Source organism: Ochotona princeps, chromosome 24 (assembly GCF_030435755.1).
Source record: "Ochotona princeps isolate mOchPri1 chromosome 24, mOchPri1.hap1, whole genome shotgun sequence".
NCBI lineage: Eukaryota > Metazoa > Chordata > Mammalia > Lagomorpha > Ochotonidae > Ochotona > Ochotona princeps.
This window is the reverse complement of record NC_080855.1, coordinates 3,736,620-3,761,669: the sequence shown is the minus strand read 5'-3', so window position 1 is coordinate 3,761,669 and position 25,050 is coordinate 3,736,620. Positions and strand designations below refer to the sequence as shown.

At 46.2% G+C, this 25,050-nt stretch overlaps 1 protein-coding gene across 1 annotated transcript in view; it reads right to left on the bottom strand.

Moving 5' to 3' along the window:
• The window catches only part of LOC118757795 (small integral membrane protein 10-like protein 2A), a 74,685-nt gene that overhangs the window by 25,825 nt on the left and 23,810 nt on the right, over nt 1–25,050 (bottom strand). The gene's annotated exons all lie outside the window — the stretch shown is intronic.

The following is a 25,050-nucleotide window of genomic DNA, read 5'->3' as shown; positions in this document are numbered from 1 at the left end:
AAAAGACAAAATTAGGAAATTCAAGGTTGTGAAAACGTGCTGTACGGAAAAGCCACAGAAGCGCGGCTGGCCAAGGCTCAGGTACTAAGAATGACAGGGTCATATTCACTCACAGAAGAAGCACTTTGAAGAGATGAACCTGTCGCTCATGGGTCCCACTCAACATCTTTGTGGAAGCCAGAGATGGGCCGTCACACTACAGACCTGTAGGAGCCCGCTAACTGCACGGGGTACCCTGTGAAATACACAGGAAACTCATGGGGGGCCGAGAGGGTCACAGAGCAGAAACACCAACTTGGAACGGAAAGAACGAAACAAAAGAAAGCTGTCAGGCGAATCTCGAATTCCACAGACAGGAAACACTGATAAAACGTATGCCATCGGGCCCGGCGGCGTAGCCTAGCGGCTAAAGCCCTCGCCTTGAACGCACCGGGATCCCATATGGGCACCGGTTCTAATGCCGGCAACTCCACTTCCCATCCAGCTCCCTGCTTGTGGCCTGGGAAAGCAGTCGAGGATGGCCCAATGCATTGGGACCCTGCACCCACGTGGGAGACCTGGAGGAGGTTCCTGGTTCCTGGCTTCGGATCGGCGCGAATTGGCCCGTTGCGGCTCACTTGGGGAGTGAATCATCGGATGGAAGATCTTCCTCTCTGTCTCTCCTCCTCTCTGTATATCTGGCTGCAATAAAATGAATAAATCTTTAAAAAAAAAAAAGTATGCCGTCATTTAAGAAGGACGGATGACACCGCTCCAAGCCCTGAGGATGACGCACAGGCCTTTCCAGCCGACAGTCACCTGGCCTAGCCCTCCTGCCCCCACCTCCACAGAACACCAGTGCATGCAACTGCCGTCTGACGCTGTCTGATCACTGCAGCTTGGGGACAGAGTGCTTTATTTCCTAGCTTGATAGGACCACAGGTGGAAAGAAATTCTTGGCTGAAACAGTTAAAACCCAATTTCACCTCCACCTGTCGAGATAAGGTCCTAGCTGACGATATTCAAATTTACTTTATGTATACATAAATATCTCAAAGTCAGAATGACAAAGAGAAAAAGAGAAACAGAGCTTCCACCTGCTAGTTCATCACCCTGATGGCTGCAACAGCCAGAGCTGGGGCAAGCCAGAGCCAGGAGCCAGGGGACCTCCAGTTCTCCTACATGGCAAGTAGGGGCTCAAACATGTAGGCCATCTTGCTTTGCTTTTCCCAGACCATTATCAGGGAGCTAGATGGAAAGTGGAGTGGCCAGGACACAAGCTGTGCCCATCCAGGAAGCCAGCACTGCAGGTGGTACCTCTACCCACTACGCCACAGCCACACAGACTGAGGTCTCGGGTGCTGGAACAGGCTGTGCACGGTGCACAGGTAAGAATCTCTGCAAGTCAGCTGACAGGAGGCACAGCAGTGCTGCCTCAGCGACAGCAGGACCTACTCTAGTCAGAATTATATTAACACAACCATACCAAGCTAGACCCTAACACGGTGCATATAACAAATCTCAACACCAGACACAGTGTTTTCTGACCACAATGGCACCAAGATTAAAAAAAAAAAATCAATGAAGAAAGATAACGGGAAAGTCTTCAAACACAGGAACATTACACAATACACTTCTAATTAATCCACAGACTAGGACAAGTCTCGTGGGAATCTTAAAAAAAAATACACTGAACTTACTGGAAATGAAAACAGCACACTTCAGAATTTATACAGCATAGCGAATACAGTGCTAGAGACATGTGCTTGCACAGCACTGAAACACTGTCTTCAAGAGAGGAGGGATGTCAATCCAGCAATGTAAACTCTGATCTCTAGGGTAGAAAGAGCAGCTGGGGGCCCAGCACAGTAGCCTAGTGGATAAAGTCCTTGCCTTGCACGTGCCAGGATCCCATATGGGTGCTGGTTTGTGTCCCAGCTGCTCCACTTCCCTTCCAGCTCCCTGCTTTTGGCCTGGGAAAGCATTCGAGAATGGTCCAAAGCCTTGGGACTCCACATCCATACGGGAGACCAGGAAGAAGCTCCTGGCTCCCAGCTTCAGATTATCTCAACTCCAGCCATTGTGGCCACTTGGGGAGTGAATCATCGGACGGAAGATCTTCCTTTATGTCTCCTCCCCTCTGTGTGTCTGACTTTCCAATAAAAATACATAAATCTTAAAGGAAAAAGAGAGGCTGGTGTTTCGGCCAAGCAGGAGAAAGCACTGTCTGCTTCAGCAGGAGCTGCTGCTCAGCTGCTCCATTTACCATCCAGTTCTGCCAGCGGCCTGGGAAGAGCAGACGGCCAGGGCTCCGAGCTCCCGCCACCCGTCTCCTGCAGGAGACCTGGAGGAGGCTCCTGGCTGCAGCCTGGCCCAGCTCTGGCCACTGCAGCCATCTGGGGAGTGAGCCAGCAGATGAAGGCTCTCTGTCTCAATCTCTTTCAAATCAATACATTTTTCTTAAAAAATAAATAAATAAATAAAAATAAACAGAACAAATCACTGAAACAAAGACAGAGAAAAAGCAATGAAACAAAAAGCTAATTTTAAGAAGATAAAATTGACAGACTTCTAGCAAGATAAAAGAGAAAAGGCACAAACTACCATTTTGCAAAATGGACCTGGGTCTCACTCCAGGAAGAAGGAGTGTTACAACCACACTAACATGAAATGTATTGTTACAGAGCACTACTCAGCCAGAGTGAAATGACTGATGGGCCTGTAAGAATATTAAATTTGCGATTTAAAAACTTCTTCCAAAGAAATTTCCAAGGACACAACACCTTGCTGGAAGATTCTACCAAATTTAAAGAATTAGCACCAAATCTTCACACAAATCTTCCAGAAAATGCAGGGAAAGAAGGCATGCCTAATTCACTTTACGAAGCTAATATGATGTTAATACCAAAATGAGAGAAACTCCCCCAAATTACTAAACATCTCTCAAAAATCTCCAATAAGATATTAGTAAATTCTTTTTTTGTATTTATCTTTATTTTTTGCTGATTTTTACAAAGTTTATTAGGCTGATAAGGGGCAAGGGCTACAGGAAAGTGGGTGATAAGGGGAGAAGCCACACCCAACTTCCCAAATGCCTCTGTACCCTGGGATGGAGGGCAGCCACCTGATACCACCCTAGGGTCCCCAATGTGGGGCATGCTCTGAGAGTCCTGCTCATGATGTTTCGATAGTTCAACGGTTCTGAATTACTGATCTCACTACTCCAAGCACGATGAAATCTCTCCAGAATCCACTGGCTGACATAGTCCACCTAAGAGTCTCCGTTTGCCCAGTTTTTCAGTGCCAACACATGGCTGGGGTAGTTGATTGATTTGTTCTGTCCTCTGTTGTGGTACCAGGTGTCCTCTGCAGACTCCAATGTACTGCCATGTCCTCCATGTGCACCTGGATATGCTGTCCACTGCTCCATGTAAGCCACTGAGGAGGCCCAGCTCTGACACTTGCACTCAATGGTCAGACCATGGAACTTGCCATTCTTTCCATGGTTGGGGTTCTGAGTCCAGCGATTCAGTTGGGGACCCCCAAAGAAACTTCATTTGAGGTAATCCCAGACCTGATTCCTGTGTGTGCTTGCCAATACGGGAGCCAGAACAGTTCCAATAAGCTTATGCACATACTGGTGGTTGCAATTACTGGGTCAGTTCTGCCTCCAGCCCTGTCTTCTACACAAACCGATGGGTGTTGCAGCCCATCCCAATCCTGCCCACTACACACTCGGTCCTCATGCAAACCAGTGGGAGCAACCGTCTAGTCAGAGGAACCCGCAATAACCCCCACCAGGCCCAGCCCCTGCACTGGTTCCCATGCCTACCAGTATGTTGGGAGCACTGCACGAGTGCCCTGCCCTAAGATGGTGGCTGGTTCAAGGCCAGGAGGCAGCAGGAGGACAGGAGGTCACAGGTGAGGCGGATCTGCCTCCTTTCCAGGGCCTGGCCAGTCAGGTAGCACCCAGTGGACCCACGGGAATACAAGTGATGGGAGTGAGAGCTGAAATTGCTATGGCAATAAGTATAGTTATTGTTATCTCATAGACTAGCCTGTTTTCGCAATTTTTTGGAGCATAGAAAATGTAGCTGTTTTAGCCGCTTTTATAATTTTTAGCTAGAGGAATTAAGGATGCTTTTATTAAAGAAAAATGCTTTTGATTATTGTTTTATTGTTTATGGGGCTGTAGAGTCTATAATTGTAGAGGGATTTAATATTTGTAACTTTTGTTTTTAGATTTATATTTTTTCCCTTGTAAACTATTTTCCCATTGAATAATGGGCAAGTTGTAGAAATAGAAATGTGGTAGGAATGTACTACTGATTAGCAGGTAATCGCATGTGCCTTGGCCTTGGAGTCCTGGCTGCCGCTCCATGGCTACTGTTGAAGAATGAATAATGGCTTGCTTTGAAGAATATGAATACAGTGTTTTAAGGAATTATCTCTGGGGACACCTGCTTAGCACTGAAGTGCAGACGGAATGACCGAATGTCTGTACATGCCCCCTTAGTCTTGAAGTAAAAAACAGAACAACTAGTTGCTTCTGCAGAAGCTTGTGAGGTTTTGAGTAAATAAAAAGGACAGCTTTTTCTTGGGCTGTGTGAGAACGCACCAAGTGTCAGTGTCTGTGTCTTTCTTTATCGCCAACTCCACGCACCCTTCCCGAGCTCCGAACTCTCGGCTGGAGCTGGACTCCGGCACCAGTATGTACAGCAGACTGGTCCAGTCTGTCCTACATTCCACTCCTCTCTCATACATGTCAATGGGCATTGAAGCTTAGTTCCATCTAACCAGCCCCACCATCCAGCCCACAGACATGCTGGTGGGTGCCACTCTCTGTCTAGCCATGCCTGCCCCAGTCCTGGTTCTCACGCTCACCAGTCAAAGCAGCAACCCAAGAAGGAGGTGCCCACTATTTTCTTACTGGGCCCACTCTCACTTCCGGATCTTACACTCTCCAGGTAGTTCTGCAGGTTAACTTGACAGAATTTGCCCCTCATGCTGGCATCTGCCAACAAAAACTTTTCTTTCCCCAATATTTAAAAGGAACAAATGCAAACACACCAAAGCCAAGTGAGGTTGACTTTAAGGATAAAAAGTTGGTTCAACATTCTAAAAATCAATGTAATGCAACATATTAACAGTCCAAAGAAAAATCACATAATTAGTATCAACTGACACTCAAAAAGCTTTGGGAAAAATCCAACACCGACTCAACAATTAAAACCTCTCCCACCCTGAGGGCATTTCCTCAAACAGATCTAGTGCATTTGCAGGAACTCACCTGCACATGTGTGCAGCCAACACTGTGCTCAGAGCGGAAGGCCTCCAGCACTGGACACAAGGCAGTAACTACTGTCTCCCCACTCGAGCTTCACACAGTGCGGAAGACCTGGCCAGCACAATAAAGAAAAGGCAAGGAAAAAGTGAAATGCTCCCTACTTGCAGATTACATGATAATCTACATAGAAAATTCCAAGATATTTATTTTAAAACCTCTAATATGGGGCAGGCCCAGTGGCTCAACTGGCTAATCTTCAACTTGTAAGCACTGGCATCCCATATGGGCACTAGTTCGTGCCTCGGCCACTCCACTTCCCATCCAGTTCTCTGTCTTTGACCTAGGAAAGCAGGAGCAAATGGCCCAAAGCCCTGGGACCCTGCACTCACATGGAAGACTTGGAAGAAGCTCCTGGCTCCTGATCGGCTCAGTTCTGGCTGTTGCAACCACTTGGGAAGTGAACCAGAGGACTGAAGATCTTTCTGTCTCTCCTTCTCTCTGTAAATCTGACTTTCCAGTAAAAACAAATTAACCTTAAGAAGAAAGAAAAGAAAAATGCACAAAGATGGCTAGTTTGCTCCCCCGATGACAACAGCCAGAGCCAGGGGAGTACAAAGAGAACAAGACTCAAGCTGGGTGTCCCACATCAGTGTCAGGATCCCACGCACTGAGACATCACTTGCTTGCTAGCAGCATACAATTAGCTAAAATCAGAAGCAGTGCTGGGCTGCCAATCCAGGGGAGCCAACACCAGGATGCTGGGGTTCTTAGATGTGGCTTGATCATTATACCTGGAGATCACCTATGAATTTCAAATGGTATAAAAAATTTAAATCCAAGTGGATGCGAGGTTTTAAAAATTGTTTCTTTCATTTACTCAAAAGGCAGAGTGAGAGAGATCTATCTTCCACCCACTGGTTCACTCCCCTGATGACTGTAACAGCACAGGCTGGGCTAGGCCAAGATGGGTAGCAGAGGCCACGGCACTGGGGCACCAGCAGGAGGCCAGATCAGATTTGGGAACAGCGGGGACTCAGATGGGCTCTCCAATACAGGATGCAGGCTTCCCAAGTGCAAACTTAACTTGCTGTGTCATAACTCTTGCTGGTGAGTCACAGTTTTAAATTTAGAATGGAAAAACTTCTAGAAGAAAACATCAGAGAACCTCTTCAGGAGTTAGGGCTTACTAAGGAGTGGCCAGACACACTACCAACAGGACTGAGACACCACACGACTGAGATTTCATAAAAGAAACTAAATTTGACCTCACCAAAATTAAAATCTTGCCCCTGCCAAGTGCTGAGGGGATGAAGATGTGGGTTACACGTGGGAGAAAATATTTACGAAGCCTGTTTCTGAGAAAGGACACACATCCAGGTCTATAAGCAGTGTTCAAACTCAACAGCAGAAAGTGACTAGTCCAACTGGGAAATGGGCACATGGCACAGCCCTTCATCAGAGTAGACACGCCAACGGAGAGCAAACACACGAGGGAGGTGCCCCACCACCAGCCCTCAGAGAAATGCAGTGAAGACCACAAGGAGACACCACTGCACACCTGCTTCAACAGCTCCGGTCAGAAACGGGGCGCATTCAAGGCTGGCAAGGAGCTGCAGCAGCGGACCGCTCACACGTTACCTCAAGCAATGGAAACTGAAGATTGTCCTGAGAAAACAGCCGGGCAGCCTTTTGGTCAAACTGCACACACAGATACTACATAGTCCAGCAACGTCGCTTCTGGCCACTTACCCCAGAGAAACTAAAATATATTCCACACAGAAATTTGTATACAGTACTTTTACTTATAATAATCCAAAAGCTGGAAACATAAAATATGATATAGCTATACCATAAATTATTATCTAACAATAAAGATAGCTAAACTGTTGATTCTGATATACACAACTTAGATGGATTACAACGACATTTTGCTGAATAGAAAAAAATGAAGCTCAATTTAAAAAATTAATTTTATTGGAAAGGTAGATTTACAGAAAGGAGAGACACAGAGGGAAAGGTCTTTCATCTGCTGGTTCACTCTCTACATGACTACAATGGCCACAGCTGAGCTGATCCGAGGCCAGGAGCTTCTTCCAGGTCTCCAATGTCTGTGCAGGGTCCCAAGTTTGCTTCATCCCCTGCTGCTCTCCAGGCCACAGGCAGGTTAGGAAGTAGAGCAGCCAGGACACAGACCAGTGCCCATACGGGATTGCAGTGCTGAAGGCAGAGGCTTAGCTGGTTGTACCATCATGCTGGCCAAAAGCCCTAAACGGTTACTAGACTATACAATTCCATGTACACAACATTCTCAAAATGATGAAATTACAGAGATGGGAAAACAGATTCATCGCTGCCTAGGCTTATGGGTGGCTCACAAGGGGAGTTCAAGGGAGAGGGAGTCCTCCATGGTAAAAACACACCTGTGTCCTGCTTGCGGCAGGGCTGCACGAATCTGTATACTTATACTGCAGTCCACGTCTGGATTTTGATACTCCATTAGGGCTACATATGACATAACCAGAGGGAGGAAATGGACCAGAGGAAAGTGGAACCTCTCTGTACCACCAGCTCTGCAGCTTCTTGGTAATCTGCAACTAGTTCAAAATCAAAAGCCAAATACACACACAAAACAAACTCTGAACACCACCTACAAATAAAACCAGGTGTTGCTGCACACTCTGGTGCCCACACAGAATCTATATACTTTGGCCTGCAGCTACAGCTGAGGCACGCCCATGAAACCAAACAAGGAGTGAAGACCACACGGCTCAAGGGCAAAGGATGGTGGTGACCCTGGCAGGTGGCCTGTATGGGCTGAGAGTTAACAAAACCCCAGCCTAACTGCAGTCCTCTCAAGTCTCCTTGCCAGCCCCTGCCAATCTGGAAGGAGTCGTCACATTCAGACATTGTGGGGACAGCCCAAGGCAAGTGACAGCCCGAAGTGCTATCTGAAACTGAGCCAACTCACTGTAAATTATTTTAATTATTATAATAAAGAAACGCTCCACATTTTCCCTTTACAATTTTTTATTTTTTGATGATGATTACATGGTTGATTAGGGTGGGAGAGATCAAGGGTCAGAGGAAAGTGGGTAAAATCATTGTTTCTAAATTTTCTATTTCTTCTTTTCTCTGGGTGAAGGGGAGAGACAAAGGGGGAAGCCATACTTAGCCTCTCAAATGTCCCAGTCCCCAGGGATGGGGAACCACCACCCAATATCAACCCAGGGTCCCGCTGCACTGCATGTTCTGAGGGTTCTGATCAAGCCGTTTAGATAGTTCCAAAATGCTGTGGATTTCACTGATCCAAGGATGAGGCAGCCCTCCCAATGTCCACTGGCTGACACAGTTGACCTCACCAAGTCTCCATTCACCCAGATGATTGCTGTCATCGTTTGATGGGGTAGTACTCCAGTTGCTCTGTTCTTGTTAGCCTGGAGGACCCCGGGGCAGGTGGAAAGCCCCTAGATGGCGCCAAAAGTTCCTGCTGAGAACAGCCGCCCCAGACTCATTTAAATGGAGCTCACCAATGAGAAGACAGCACATCCTTTACATCAAGCCTTCCCGAGCTCCTTAAGGAGTGTGTGGCTTCAACGGCCAGCGGACCTTAGCTACCCAGCAGAGGAATGAACCTTGCCCGGGAGATTTCAATGAACTTGGTTTTACCATCGTTCTGGTCTCAGTAGCCCTGCTGCTTTGGTGTGGTTTTGTATCCAGCACTCCTTCTGCTAAGGGACAGGGTCTGCGCCCACTGCTCTGCCTTTTTCACTGAGGAGGACATATTGTTTTTTAAAGATTTGCTTATTTTTATTAGAAAGGCAGATATGCAGAGAAGAGAAAGAAAGATCTTCCATTTGCTGTTCGCTCCCCAAGCAGCCACAATGATCAGAGCTGAGCAGATCAGAAGCCAGGAGCTAAGAGCCAGGAGCTTCTTCTGGGTCTCCCACGTGGGCAAAGGGTACTAAGGCTTTAGGCCGTCCTTGACTGCTTTTCCAGGTCACAGGCAGAGAGCTGGATGGGAAGCAGGGCTGCTAGGATACATGGGCATCCTGGAGTGTGCAAGGCAGGGACTTTAGCCACTAGGCTACTGTGCTGGGCCCAGGAGGACATATTCTTGCAGGCAGGCTCAAGGATCTGGGCCAGGCAACCTCAGTCCTACCAGACGCCCTACCCTGCTCAGGGCTCACAAACCCGACACCCACCTTGCAGGTGGACCCAAGGACCTGGACCAGGCAACTCAAGTCCCAGAAGATCCCCTGCCCCTGGGGCTCATAAACCTGGCACCCCCTTCTCAGGTGGACCCAAAGGACCTGAGACAGGCAACCTGAGCCCCACCAAATCCCCTGCTCCCAGGGCTCACACTCACATTTTCAAGTGAGGCTTCATTTTTATTGGGCAACATAACTACCAGGATAAAAGAACATTTGTTTTATTTATTTGAAAGAGCCACTAGTTCACTTCCTGAAGAACCCACAACGTTTGGAGCTGGGTCAGGCTGAAGGCAGCTCAGCCAGGTCCTCCGGCTTGAATCACCACCTGTTGAAACCCTGAGTCTGCATTAACTGCACCTGGAGCACATCCAGGAAGCCAGGCACTCCGAGATGGGATGCATTCTAACCACTGTACAAATGCCTGGCTCCTGGGGACCAGTACTGTGGCTCAGTGCATGAAGCCACTGCCCGAGATGCTGGTGGTATCCCATTATTAATACTTTCATGTCCTGGTTGCCCCACTTCTAATCCAGCTCCCTGATAATGGGCCTGAGAAAACAGCAACAGATTACCAAATTACTTGGACCACTGTCACCCATGTGGTGTCCAGGCTGGAGTTCCAGCTCCTGGCTTCAGCTGGCCATCATCACCATCTGGGAAGTACTTGGGTTCACTATCCAGCTCTGCTTTGGGGGTCCAGCTCATTGCTAACATAGACCCTGGGGACACTGGTGATGAGCAGCCGGGTTCCCACCCTCCATGGGCGATCTGGACTTTGTTTCAACGTCCACCTTCCTCCTCAAGCATCAGGGCATGCGGAAAGCCAACCAGGCAATGGGAGCTCGCTCACTCACTCAAAGGAATTTAAGAGGAAGAAGGGGAGTTCCGGACAACGTAACAATCAACCAGTAATTAACACATGCAAAGTGAACCAAAATACCTGCCGGCAGCCTTTCCTGCCAGGCATTTTCACTTTCATTGTTTGAACTAAGCAAAAGTGGATACATATGTTCACTTCTCCACTTGAATGGAGATTAGGCACTCACACCAAATCAATGCTCTAAAACTGCAAGAACAGCGCAAGGACCTATAGCAGGCAAGTCATCAAAACTAGAAACACTGCAAACGCTGTCTTTTCAATTTCCACGTAAGTCATTCTCATTGGGCCACAACAAATTCATCTATTTGTTTCTCTATTACAAAACAGGAAAAAAAAATATGCTCATGGAGTAAAAGCGAATGTGAAGCAGAAGGAAACCAACAGTGCAGCCACGGCCCCACGACAGAGAGGTCACCCCACACCCCAGCTCAGAGCTGTGTGGACGCAAAGACAGAGGAAACATCAAGAAACAATGACGTGGGGGCCCAGCTGCGTGGCCTAGCAGCTAAAGTCCTCGCCTTGAACGCACCAGGATCCCATATGGGTGCCGGTCCTAATCCCGGCAGCTCCACTTCCCATCCAGCTCCTTGCTGTGGCCTGGGAAAGCAGTCAAGGACTGCTTGGGAAAGCCTTGGGACCCTGCACCCGCATGGGAGACCTGGAGGAAGTTCCTGGCTCCTGGCTTCGGATCGGGGCAGCACCAGGCATTGCTTGGAGAGTGAATCATCAGACCGAAGATCTTCCTCTCTGTCTTTCCTCTCTGTATATCCGCTTTTCCAATAATAAAAAAAAGAAACAATGGTGTAAACCAACAGTGCAGCCACAGCCCCATGACATAGAGGTCGCCCTACACCCCAGCTCAGAGCTGTGTGGATGCAGACAGAGGAAACAACAGCAAACAATGCTATGAACCCATCGGCGTGGTCAACTTGGACAGCATAAGCAGTTGGGAACCAAGCTGCGCCAGCACTGCTTGGTCCATTCTTACTGCCAGTTATTTTCTTATATCCAACACACACCTAATCTTGTCATTTCTCTTCAAGTTTTTTTTAAAAACATTGCATTCATTTGCAAGACAGAATAGCAGAGAGAAAGGGAGAGAGCTGTATGGACAGGGATAGGGAGGGCTCGTCCATCCTCTGGTTCGCTCCCCAGACAGCTGCAGCAGCCAGGGCTGAGCCAGGACAAGCCAGAAACGTCCTCAGAGTCTCCCACCGGGTAAGACGACACAAGTACTTGGAACATTTTCCACTGCTTTCCCAGGTGCATTACTAAGCAACTGGATCTAAAGTCAAGCAGCCAGGACTTGAACTAGCATCCCAGGCCACTGCTTAACTCACTAGCCACAACACTGGCCCCACTTCTCTTGACCACACACAAGTTTTGGGCTGTCCTCAACTGCCTTCCCAGGCCACAAGCAGGGAGCTGGATGGGAAGCGAGGCCACTGGGACAGGAACTGGCACCCATATGGGATCTTGATGTATGCAAGGGGAGGACTTTCGCCACTAGGCTATCACGCTGGGCCCACAAGCTGGGAATTTTAAGGCATTGTTCTAACGTTCAGGAAAAGCTCTGTGAATATATGGTGATATTTTTAAAAGTATCAAATATCACATGGACAAAGACATGGCTTTTGTACTGTGGACACAGTTTAACCTCCACCCCCTGGGCTTATTTTAAAGTCATATTCATCCCTAAAGAGAAATGCCCAGTGTTCCGCAAGCAACAGCTGATCTGCAGAGCCAGTTCCAGCAGGTGACCGATCACTTTCCCAGCACGCACCTAAGTTCAAATGCCTACACTTCCCCAGGGAGTGAAGAACGGTGCCTTCCACTTCCCAGACGCCTACACTGGCCGAAGGGGCCAACGAAGAACAAGCAGGTGCCCTGCTGGGTCATTGCCCAAACATGCGCTACAGTCAGGGCTGGTCAGGGCCTCACGCCCGCTCTCCCACGTGGGTGGCAGGAGTCACCAAGGATCAGCCATTGACTCCCAGGAAGCTGGGATTAGCTGCAGAGCTGGGCTGGGCTCCAGCTTCTCTGGTCCAGGACACAGGCCTCCGAAGCCGCAGCTTGACCACTAAGCCAAACGCCTGCCCCATCTTTCCTCTTTTCCACCAGTCTTCGGATCCATCTGTAAACATGTCCCGATCTATCCTGCCTTGTCACCCACATTCCTCCAGGGCTGCCACACGACATTTGGTCGTCACGCAAACCTTCAGCCCGAGCACTTCGTAAGTGAACTCTGCTCAAAGACGAAGACGGCCCGGGTGCTGCTAGCAAGCCTGAGTCAGCGGCCCCCAGGTGTGCACACTGGCGGACACCTCGACACACAAGTACCCACATCGAGCTAAGACGTCAGTGGCACACAGTACTGAGCCTCCAGGCAGAACCAGGTATCACAGTATCACCCAGCAGTCTCCAGAGCAAACAGTGTGAAGACAAGTGGGTAGGAAGACGCAAAGGAGTGAAGTCAGGTCTCCACCTCACAGTCTACAGACATGTCTGACCTGAGCACAAGAGTCCAAGTCAGAAAACTCTCAGGAGACAAGTTCCAGGATTTAGCAATGCACTGCTACATAACACTAAAAACCATCGGCAACCAAAGGAAAGGCAGAGTGAGTTTCACCAAAATTTAAAACCTCTGCTCTGAATGCAAAGATCAACTTTTTTTTTTTAAAGATTTATTTATTTTTATTACAAAGTCAGATAGAGAGAGAGAAGGAGAGACAGAGAGGAAGATCTTCCGTCCGATGATTCACTCCCCAAGTGAGCGCAACGGCTGGTGCTGCGCCGATCCGAAGCCGGGAACCAGGAACCTCCTCCAGGTCTCCCATGCCCATGTGGGTGCAGGGTCTCAAGGCTTTGGGCCGTCCTCAACTGCTTTCCCAGGCCACAAGCAGGGAGCTGGATGGGAAGTGGAGCTGCTGGGATTAGAACTGGCGCCCATATGGGATCCCGGTGCGTTCAAGGCAAGGACTTTAGCCGCTAGGCCACGCCGCTGGGCCCAAAGATCAAGTTTTAATCATCATCCAAACAGCCTATATTGCACTGAGCCTCACAGAAAATCTCTACGGGGGGACAATCCCACAATAAAATATTGTTGGAAAAAAGAACTTGAGATTTGTACCACCAGGTGCCCCAGACCTGCCAAATCCTACCTCAGGAAGAGAGGGCTTAAAACGGAGGAAAAAAAAAAGTGTGTGTATGTGGGGGGGGGGGGGGCGGAGAGGGACGGCCTGGGGATCTGTTTCCTTTAGGCAGGAGTGGAGGCCACCACAAAGACACACAAAAGACCCACAGGCAGCCCCCACCACAAAGACACAGAGGCCACCAGAACCATCCCTGAGCCACACCCACAAGCAGCCCCTTATAGGCTCACACAGCACGGCCAGGTCCTCCCGTTCTTTGCAGGAAGTCTGAACAAACTAGACACAGCTGGGACGCATCTGGCATTCCATTCTCCAGTCATAAACATCGAAAAGGTACAACGCTTGAGGAACTTCATATTTAGATGGGAGAATGCTATTTGGGGGCACAGCAGGCAAACTGGGGTAGTCTCCATCTGGCCAGAAAAGAGGGGCTGAGAATTGGCCCTCTGGGTGGAAATCCCAGCAGGGGTTCCCCAAGCCACTTGAGAGCTAAGGTCTAGGTAAATCTTACCATCATCTGAAAACTCAGTCCACCCTGCTAGATTTTGGGGTACGACTCCCAATAAGCATCTCAAAGTGGAACAGTACATCTCAAAGCTTCTCAGAACTTTCAGCTCCTGGGCAGTGGAACACAGGGTCAAGGAGAGCAGGCATTCTTGGAGTTCCAGAGATGGCTTCAAGAGACTGGGTCCTGGGGGACAGTGTTGTGGCACAGCAAATTAGCCACCGCCTGCAACGCTAGCATTCCATCAGAGTACCAGCTTGAATCCAGGCTGCTCTGTTTCCAACCCAGCTCCCTGCTAACTCACCTGGGAAAAGCACTGAGAAGTGATACAAGTGCTTAGGTCCTGCGCACATGGGAGACGTGGATGGAGCTCCAGGTTCCTGGCGTCAACCTAGACCAACCCTGTCCCTTGTGGTCATCTGAGGAATGAAGTAGATGAAGGTTTTGTCTCTCCCTCTCTCTCGTTATTGCACTGCCTTGCCAAATACATACAAAATAAATCAGTTCTGGTGCAGTGGCTTAGTGGTTAAATCTTTGGCTTGAATGTGCCAGGATCCCATATGCGTACCAGTTCATATCCTGGCTGCTCCATTCCCATCCAGCTTCCTGCGTGTGGCCTGGGAAAACAGCAGGGGATGGCCCAAGTCCTTAGGACCCTGCACCTGTGTGGGAGGTCCAGAAGAAGCTCTTGGCTCCTGTCTTTGGATCAGCTCAGCTCTGGCAAATGTGGCCACTTGGAGACTGAACCAGTGGACGCAAGATCTTTCTTTCTGTCTTGCTTCTCTCTATAGATGTACCTTTCCAATAAAAATAATCTTTTTTAAAAGATATGTATTTATTGGAAAGACGGATTCAGACAGTGGAAACAGTGAGATCTTCCATCTGCTGTCCACTCCCCAAGTGACCGCAATGGTCAGCCAGAGCTGAGCCGATCTGAAGTCAGGAGATTCTTCCAGGTCTCCCACGCGGGTGCAGGGTCCCAAGGCTTTGGGCCGTCCTCCGCTGCTTTCTCAGGCCACAGGTAGGGAGCTGGATGGGCAGTGGAACAGCCAGAACATGAACTAGCATTCATATGGGATGCTGGTGCTTATAGGCAGAGGCTCAGCCAATTGAGTTATCACCAGCTATAGGAAACAAATCTGAAGAGCCTGGAAGTTTTCTGCCCTTTGTGATCCCGCCTTGATGGCTTGGCTGGGGGCTGTGTGGATTCTAGGCCTGACACCCAGCAGGACACCTGGCAGGTCACGTAGGCAGACCACTCCTCAGGAAGGAGGTACCTGGTGTTTGATAAGATCCACTACCCTATAGCTCATCGATTTGTACTTTTTGAAAGTCGCTAGTTTCAAACCCACCAATAGAAGCCTGCTAGATCATGACTGTATAATTAATAGCCTGAAATGTATAAAAACTGGGGAGCTTGGGCTCTCGGGGTCTTTTCCTTTCTCTCTCTCTGGCTCACGGGCTTGCTGCGGATCCTGCAGCGGCTGCCCCTCCCCCGCCCGGCCTTGCTGGGCTGTGGGAGGTGGCTGGGAGACCTAGGTTAGTTTGAATAAACCACTTTTATGCCTTAGCACCGGCTTCAGACTTGATGATTATCTGGGGATTTCAGAAACCGGCACAACATTTGGAGGTCCCACCGAGATCCCCAGGTCATCAAGTCTACAACATTTTGGGGTTCACTGGGATCCCCAGATCATCAAGACTAAGGACGTGTGTGGTGAGTGTCACCTAACTTTTATTTGCCAGCTAGTTTTTTTTTTTTCAACTGAATTTTGTTTTTGTGCCCAGCATGGGGGCAGGATCCCTGAATGGGTTAAGTGTTTGTACCTGGTGAAGGCCTCTCCAGGTGAGGCACCTTTTTGCCAAGGAGGAGCTGGTGCGTTCCCTCCCAATGTTTTTTATCTTTAGTAGGCCTGTTAACTGTGTGTCTGTTTTGTCGTGAAACTGTTATATGTTTTTGTGTCTGCCGGCTATAGGATAAATGCTTGCTAGAATAGTTAAATTGGCTGCAACAAGTTGAACTATTGGCTAGAAAATCTTGAACTGTGAGAACTTTGTAAGAGGACCTCTTACCTAAATTAAATTGAACCTATGAGTGGCGTGCCGAAGTTAAATTGAACCTGTGAGTGGCCGCCTAAATTCTAATCTGAATACAGTGAGGGAAAGTTTCTCTAGATTAATTTTCTGAGCAAGCAGGACGGCCGAAAGTCTCCGGAGGATAGGGAGTCGGCAGCTGACATTACAGGGTCTGGGCGGACGCGTAATTCGGCCCTGTTGGCTGGGGCTTCCTTGGTGACGACCGGGCCCCCACGGCTGACTTCCCTGGGTCCAAGTGCCTGACCTGAGGGACTGTGGGCTCTCCCTGGTTCCGAGGTGGACGAACCAGCCTGCCTGGGTTCCGAGTCCGATGAGTTCGGAGGCAGCCTTCTAACTGGGCGTCAGGTTCGATAAGGCTTCCGCCTGCAGAGTCTGATGGGGAAGGTGGCCTCCTAGCTGGGTTCCGGATTCGAGGGGGTAGGTTGGTTATTCCAAGCTCGAGAGGGAAGAGCCAGTGTCCAGGTGCCAGGTCAGAGGGACCGGTTTGTGTATGTGTAGCCTAAGTTCCGAATCCAAGTGGTTGAAAGGTGTCCTTTAAGCTTTCTCCAGGTGATTTTGGGTTTGGAGTCTGAAAACTCCCTTTGCTTCCTGGTGTTGCAGGTCGGCCTCAGCAAGGCTTTTAGGCATTGATATGCATATGTAGCAGGACCTGCCCAGAGACAGCCTTTCGCCATCCAACCACCCCCCTGCTGGGGAAAGGCCTGGGATAATTTAACTCTTTATACTCTGGCTTTAGTTCCCTCTTTTTAGAGTTCCTATGCTAAATCAAGGTGTTTTGTGTTACAGCATCTGACTTCAGGAATAAACTTTAGGGGTTTTGTAATGCTTTCTGCTCCTTTTTGATTTTGAAACTTAATGTGGCTTCTAGTGTTCCAACATTGATCAAACCTGGCCTACTTGGTAGCATGCTCAGTTAAATGTACATTTAACCAACTTATTTGAATCTCTATCTCACAATGTTATGAAGTTATGCCAAGTTGGTTGCTACTTACGTTCTATTAAAGTGATGGATATTTACATGGTTGCAGAGAATGCATATTGATGTGTATGTTTATTAGTCAAAATATTTTTTTAATCACGAAATTGATTCAGGATGTAAGTTATCTGTGTTCTTATTTGCAAAGTATTGTTTCTGAGACTTTGTCTTGCAGGAAGACAACAAATTCCTAAAAGAATGTGTGGTGAAATTGTCTATATTGTGTAAATTTTCTAAGTGTTTAACCTTTAAAGCAACAGAACTGAAATTGAAGTTTGATGCCTTGTTACAGAACAACAGCGTTTTAACATCTCCTTTTCAGTTATTCTCATCTTATTGATGACTAACCCTGCTAACTAGGTTCAGTAAATTCCTCTGGCAGCGGAACTGGAGTTCTTCCATTCCCCTGACTTGAATGAAACAGAAGATAAAAAGATGCTTCAGGCCCTAAAGGGAGGGGCGTGCTTGGAGCCTGGTCTTTGACTTTGTCCCTGCCATTGTGTTGCTTATCTGCCTTAATTCAAGAAAGAGGAGGTTCCCAAGTTTGCTGGAAGGTGGTAACTGCTTCTGGTTCTAAAGTGGGTTTGCATTTTAAAATGTTTTCATGGATTGGCTATATTTGAAAGATAACTGAAGATTGCCTGAAACAATTGTGTTTAAAATCTAACCTGCTTTTATTTGGAAAATGTAGATACAGAGAATTGGGAGATGAAGGATGGTTGCAAGCCTGAGAATGTGTTCTTGGTGAGAAGGTTATAAAGGGAGAATTATGAAAAAGAACATTGCTGTTAAAATATTTTGTCCTACAGGAGTATGGCTACCATAAGATGCAAAAGGAAAGGTGAAGCAAAATACTTAAAGGTTTAAGCATGTTAAGAAAGAGGTAAAAAAAAAGTCATGAAATTTCAGAAATGAATCTGACTATAATTTTTAAGATTGCTACAACATTGTTTAAGTATTTCACATTAATATCTAATGTATACTGACATTTAAATTTGTTGCAAAATGCCTTTGAAGTGGACATCTATGGAAGTGCTCCTGAATATCTGACCATGGAAGTTTCAAGTTTTGAGGACTGTTAATGGAAACAAATTGGTAACTTTGTCAATTGTCTATCCAGCTTCGTTTCAGTAAGCTCTGTTGTCATTCCAACCTTTGAATTTGTTAAATTCTTAGAAGTAATGTGATGATATTATACACTAATTCCTGTGTTTAAGGTTATATCTGCCTTTGGTGATTGACCAAAGAAATACACATTTCGTGTCTCAGAAAGGTAACTTAATTGTCTTTGTTAAATTCTCATGGGTTAAAAGAGCTGCATTTTTCAAGAAATATTTGTGTGGTCATTTTATAAGTGATAAAAAAATTCTGATCTGCTACTGTTTGAATGAATCTGATCCGTTACTGTTTGAATCAACCTGACTCTTCTGATTTTTGGAATTCCTAGATGGGCCCCTAGGAATCTCAAAATCATAAGAATATTTGTCAAAGATTGCATCTTTTGGTTGGTAAAGATAATTGTGTAGAAAAATTTGGTTACAAAAATGACTTTAGGAAGCCTTGTCTACAAGGAGCCAGGATTAGTTGCAATCCTGCCAGGAAAGCTCCAGAAATGATTGATGTAAAAATTTACATGAGAGGAACTCCCTCATCCTAAGTTTTAAATAACAGATCAAAGAGGTACTTTCACCCCCAAGTAGGGGAACTGACAGACTAAGAAAAAAAGAATCTGCTAGAGAAACAAATTGTTTGTTGGTATACTCCCTCTTGTTATTATGTAAATTCCTCAAACCTTCCCTCCTGATGTCTAAGTGACCATCTGGTTGTGGTGTTATCTGTCATAATGGTTACGCCCCCAGGTCTAAAAAGTGCAAGAGTGTGCAAAATTCTACAGGTGCACAGCTGGTTTCACAGTGCTATCTAAATGTGGCAAGCTATGTCATCTATTTTAATTTGCTTATAGATGAAAATACTCATGAATGAGAATTGTTAAGCTAAATCCTTTTGAAAATAATGTATGGATGCATAATTAAGCTCTTGGAGAGTCATGTCTGTTTCTGTTTTCTCAGGAACTACAAAGTCTGTTCAGCTATATAGTTCTGCATGCATTCAAATGGACTTACTGCTAAGGGCACAGTTTCAGAATGCCATGGGACGCCATATCCCCATGAACTAGGTGGCAAAATGCATGGCTGTACGTATGAAAGTGCTCAATGATAATTCAGATGTCAGGTAATGTTAAAATGCTCCAACATGGGAAACGGTTCTTACAGCAGACTCATAGACTGACTATCTTGAGTAGCACTCAGTGGCCTCAGAATCAACCCAAAGGCATTCTGGTCTGACAGAAGAGCCAGCAAGAGAGCAAGCATATCAGGTGTGGAATGCCAGGACACTGCTGCGAAGAGTGTCCCTCCGTGAAGGACCTCTGTGGTCCATACCCCTGTGCAAAGAAGCAGCCATCGAAGATGGTTGTGCTCTTCTCTCAATGGAGGAGAGAACTTCCACTTTGTGTGTGGCCTTGTCTAATGCCTCGTGGGGTTGTTGTGGACTCAAGAAGCTTCCACAGCCTAAGCATCGTGTGTCAGGAGCCTCAGGTGATCACTGACGTCACACATAAGAGTGCTAATTTATTAAATTCATTAGAGTCACTGTGTACTGACTTCCCATGCAGGACCTGTAACTTTAGAGTTATACTAAAAAGATATATTATTAATATTCATAGATTTCTCTAAGTAGTGTCTTGTGGATCTAAAAAGCCTTATTAGCAAGAAGAGCTTGAAATACAGTGGCTACCAGTGGCCTATAAGTTAGTTGGCCTATGACTACTCAACCAGTACCACAACTAAGCCTTCCTAGGGTAGGACACCCTGAGTGCTCTGAAGCAGAACTCATGACTTCCTCACTCGCCAAACTGTTTGGAATCTGTTTGCTCTCCTACTTAAGATTCTTGTATTCTTGAATTGCAAGTACATAGCTTGTTAGACTATAACCAGTATATTGCTTACTTCTGCCTTAAAGTGTATAAAGTTCTGTAAACTCTTGTCAGAATACTACAAGTTACTGAGTTATTGTAAATGAAAGCCTGTTTAAATCTCTTGCCATCAATAGCATGATTAGTAGGTCTTGCAACAGAATGCTTTCAGTGCTGTGCTTTATGCGTGTCATCCCGAAACTCTTAGGGCTTGCAACAATTGGTAAAGTATAATTGTTTTAGAAAAATCTAACACTTGCCTGTTCCCTACTGTTGGATTTGCCAATTTTCAGGAAAAGAACTCTGCCAAGTATATAAAGGGAATCTGAATGGCCTTTGTCTCAGGGAGCCATGGTCACAGGCTTCCCTTCCCCATGCAGCAGACAGACCTAGTGTTAAAGGCTGCGGAGGAAAATGGGCATGAAGGAGATGAGGAAGAGGCCTTTTTGGACTCTGCTTGGCATGGAAGCTGAAATGAGGGTCACCTCGACCCTTCTTTGGAGTAATGTGAGTTTGTGCCCCTCATTACTGCTATGGTGGTCTCACAACCTGAGAGGGGCCCCACCAGAGTTTTGCCATGCATTCCAGGTTTGATGGAGGCAAACTCCACCTCCCTCTGATTACTTTGGTGGACATCACCTACCTAGATATAAAACTACTGTTGCATTTTCAAATGTCAAATGCAATAATTTCCAAGAAGTCAGCTTGCATTTACCTGTCCTGTGATGGACTTATATCCTAATGCTGCATGCTAATCCTTGCATTGTTACTTTGCCTTCTGATTGATCTAGGTCAACTATTTACGCAGCTCAGGGGGAGTTTCATGTGTTCCACTGAAATATTATTTGCTGAAACAAAGGTTAAAACCTAACAATTCTTTTGCATCTAAGCTCTAGAACTCAAGTATTCAAACTAAAGTTTCTAACTGAACTCACGACCTACTAAGTTGGAAAAAATTATAATTATGTTATGTTTTGATATCTAGACTTCAACAAAGAAGGGCCTTTCAAGTGCCAGGCTGTACATCGAACACCTGATGACTTCTGCCTTCTATCGGGAACCGTTAGATAGACCCCCCCAACTGCTGCTGTTACTCAACTGCGCCCCCCTGTCAGCAGGAAGTAGTCAAGAGCGGACGACGACGCCCCCTTTCCCTAAACTGTTGGGGTCTAGTCCTCTGTCTGGAAATATAGGAGCCAGATGGGATGATAGGCAGTTAGGGTCTCCGGTTCCTGACAGAACTGTGTTGTATACATGTAACATCTTAACACTAAAAAAATTCTTAAATGTCAGTATTTTCAACGAGGCTTGTACATTGTTAATTGTATTACTAAGTGTGTTATTGAATCAAAGATTTGATTAGTTACTAGAAAGAGGGGGGAATGAAGAGCCTGGAAGTTTTCTGCCCTTTGTGATCCCGCCTTGATGGCTTGGCTGGGGGCTGTGTGGATTCTAGGCCTGACACCCAGCAGGACACCTGGCAGGTCACGTAGGCAGACCACTCCTCAGGAAGGAGGTACCTGGTGTTTGATAAGATCCACTACCCTATAGCTCATCGATTTGTACTTTTTGAAAGTCGCTAGTTTCAAACCCACCAATAGAAGCCTGCTAGATCATGACTGTATAATTAATAGCCTGAAATGTATAAAAACTGGGGAGCTTGGGCTCTCGGGGTCTTTTCCTTTCTCTCTCTCTGGCTCACGGGCTTGCTGCGGATCCTGCAGCGGCTGCCCCTCCCCCGCCCGGCCTTGCTGGGCTGTGGGAGGTGGCTGGGAGACCTAGGTTAGTTTGAATAAACCACTTTTATGCCTTAGCACCGGCTTCAGACTTGATGATTATCTGGGGATTTCAGAAACCGGCACAACATTTGGAGGTCCCACCGAGATCCCCAGGTCATCAAGTCTACAACATTTTGGGGTTCACTGGGATCCCCAGATCATCAAGACTAAGGACGTGTGTGGTGAGTGTCACCTAACTTTTATTTGCCAGCTAGTTTTTTTTTTTTCAACTGAATTTTGTTTTTGTGCCCAGCATGGGGGCAGGATCCCTGAATGGGTTAAGTGTTTGTACCTGGTGAAGGCCTCTCCAGGTGAGGCACCTTTTTGCCAAGGAGGAGCTGGTGCGTTCCCTCCCAATGTTTTTTATCTTTAGTAGGCCTGTTAACTGTGTGTCTGTTTTGTCGTGAAACTGTTATATGTTTTTGTGTCTGCCGGCTATAGGATAAATGCTTGCTAGAATAGTTAAATTGGCTGCAACAAGTTGAACTATTGGCTAGAAAATCTTGAACTGTGAGAACTTTGTAAGAGGACCTCTTACCTAAATTAAATTGAACCTATGAGTGGCGTGCCGAAGTTAAATTGAACCTGTGAGTGGCCGCCTAAATTCTAATCTGAATACAGTGAGGGAAAGTTTCTCTAGATTAATTTTCTGAGCAAGCAGGACGGCCGAAAGTCTCCGGAGGATAGGGAGTCGGCAGCTGACATTACAGGGTCTGGGCGGACGCGTAATTCGGCCCTGTTGGCTGGGGCTTCCTTGGTGACGACCGGGCCCCCACGGCTGACTTCCCTGGGTCCAAGTGCCTGACCTGAGGGACTGTGGGCTCTCCCTGGTTCCGAGGTGGACGAACCAGCCTGCCTGGGTTCCGAGTCCGATGAGTTCGGAGGCAGCCTTCTAACTGGGCGTCAGGTTCGATAAGGCTTCCGCCTGCAGAGTCTGATGGGGAAGGTGGCCTCCTAGCTGGGTTCCGGATTCGAGGGGGTAGGTTGGTTATTCCAAGCTCGAGAGGGAAGAGCCAGTGTCCAGGTGCCAGGTCAGAGGGACCGGTTTGTGTATGTGTAGCCTAAGTTCCGAATCCAAGTGGTTGAAAGGTGTCCTTTAAGCTTTCTCCAGGTGATTTTGGGTTTGGAGTCTGAAAACTCCCTTTGCTTCCTGGTGTTGCAGGTCGGCCTCAGCAAGGCTTTTAGGCATTGATATGCATATGTAGCAGGACCTGCCCAGAGACAGCCTTTCGCCATCCAACCACCCCCCTGCTGGGGAAAGGCCTGGGATAATTTAACTCTTTATACTCTGGCTTTAGTTCCCTCTTTTTAGAGTTCCTATGCTAAATCAAGGTGTTTTGTGTTACAGCATCTGACTTCAGGAATAAACTTTAGGGGTTTTGTAATGCTTTCTGCTCCTTTTTGATTTTGAAACTTAATGTGGCTTCTAGTGTTCCAACATTGATCAAACCTGGCCTACTTGGTAGCATGCTCAGTTAAATGTACATTTAACCAACTTATTTGAATCTCTATCTCACAATGTTATGAAGTTATGCCAAGTTGGTTGCTACTTACGTTCTATTAAAGTGATGGATATTTACATGGTTGCAGAGAATGCATATTGATGTGTATGTTTATTAGTCAAAATATTTTTTTAATCACGAAATTGATTCAGGATGTAAGTTATCTGTGTTCTTATTTGCAAAGTATTGTTTCTGAGACTTTGTCTTGCAGGAAGACAACAAATTCCTAAAAGAATGTGTGGTGAAATTGTCTATATTGTGTAAATTTTCTAAGTGTTTAACCTTTAAAGCAACAGAACTGAAATTGAAGTTTGATGCCTTGTTACAGAACAACAGCGTTTTAACATCTCCTTTTCAGTTATTCTCATCTTATTGATGACTAACCCTGCTAACTAGGTTCAGTAAATTCCTCTGGCAGCGGAACTGGAGTTCTTCCATTCCCCTGACTTGAATGAAACAGAAGATAAAAAGATGCTTCAGGCCCTAAAGGGAGGGGCGTGCTTGGAGCCTGGTCTTTGACTTTGTCCCTGCCATTGTGTTGCTTATCTGCCTTAATTCAAGAAAGAGGAGGTTCCCAAGTTTGCTGGAAGGTGGTAACTGCTTCTGGTTCTAAAGTGGGTTTGCATTTTAAAATGTTTTCATGGATTGGCTATATTTGAAAGATAACTGAAGATTGCCTGAAACAATTGTGTTTAAAATCTAACCTGCTTTTATTTGGAAAATGTAGATACAGAGAATTGGGAGATGAAGGATGGTTGCAAGCCTGAGAATGTGTTCTTGGTGAGAAGGTTATAAAGGGAGAATTATGAAAAAGAACATTGCTGTTAAAATATTTTGTCCTACAGGAGTATGGCTACCATAAGATGCAAAAGGAAAGGTGAAGCAAAATACTTAAAGGTTTAAGCATGTTAAGAAAGAGGTAAAAAAAAAGTCATGAAATTTCAGAAATGAATCTGACTATAATTTTTAAGATTGCTACAACATTGTTTAAGTATTTCACATTAATATCTAATGTATACTGACATTTAAATTTGTTGCAAAATGCCTTTGAAGTGGACATCTATGGAAGTGCTCCTGAATATCTGACCATGGAAGTTTCAAGTTTTGAGGACTGTTAATGGAAACAAATTGGTAACTTTGTCAATTGTCTATCCAGCTTCGTTTCAGTAAGCTCTGTTGTCATTCCAACCTTTGAATTTGTTAAATTCTTAGAAGTAATGTGATGATATTATACACTAATTCCTGTGTTTAAGGTTATATCTGCCTTTGGTGATTGACCAAAGAAATACACATTTCGTGTCTCAGAAAGGTAACTTAATTGTCTTTGTTAAATTCTCATGGGTTAAAAGAGCTGCATTTTTCAAGAAATATTTGTGTGGTCATTTTATAAGTGATAAAAAAATTCTGATCTGCTACTGTTTGAATGAATCTGATCCGTTACTGTTTGAATCAACCTGACTCTTCTGATTTTTGGAATTCCTAGATGGGCCCCTAGGAATCTCAAAATCATAAGAATATTTGTCAAAGATTGCATCTTTTGGTTGGTAAAGATAATTGTGTAGAAAAATTTGGTTACAAAAATGACTTTAGGAAGCCTTGTCTACAAGGAGCCAGGATTAGTTGCAATCCTGCCAGGAAAGCTCCAGAAATGATTGATGTAAAAATTTACATGAGAGGAACTCCCTCATCCTAAGTTTTAAATAACAGAT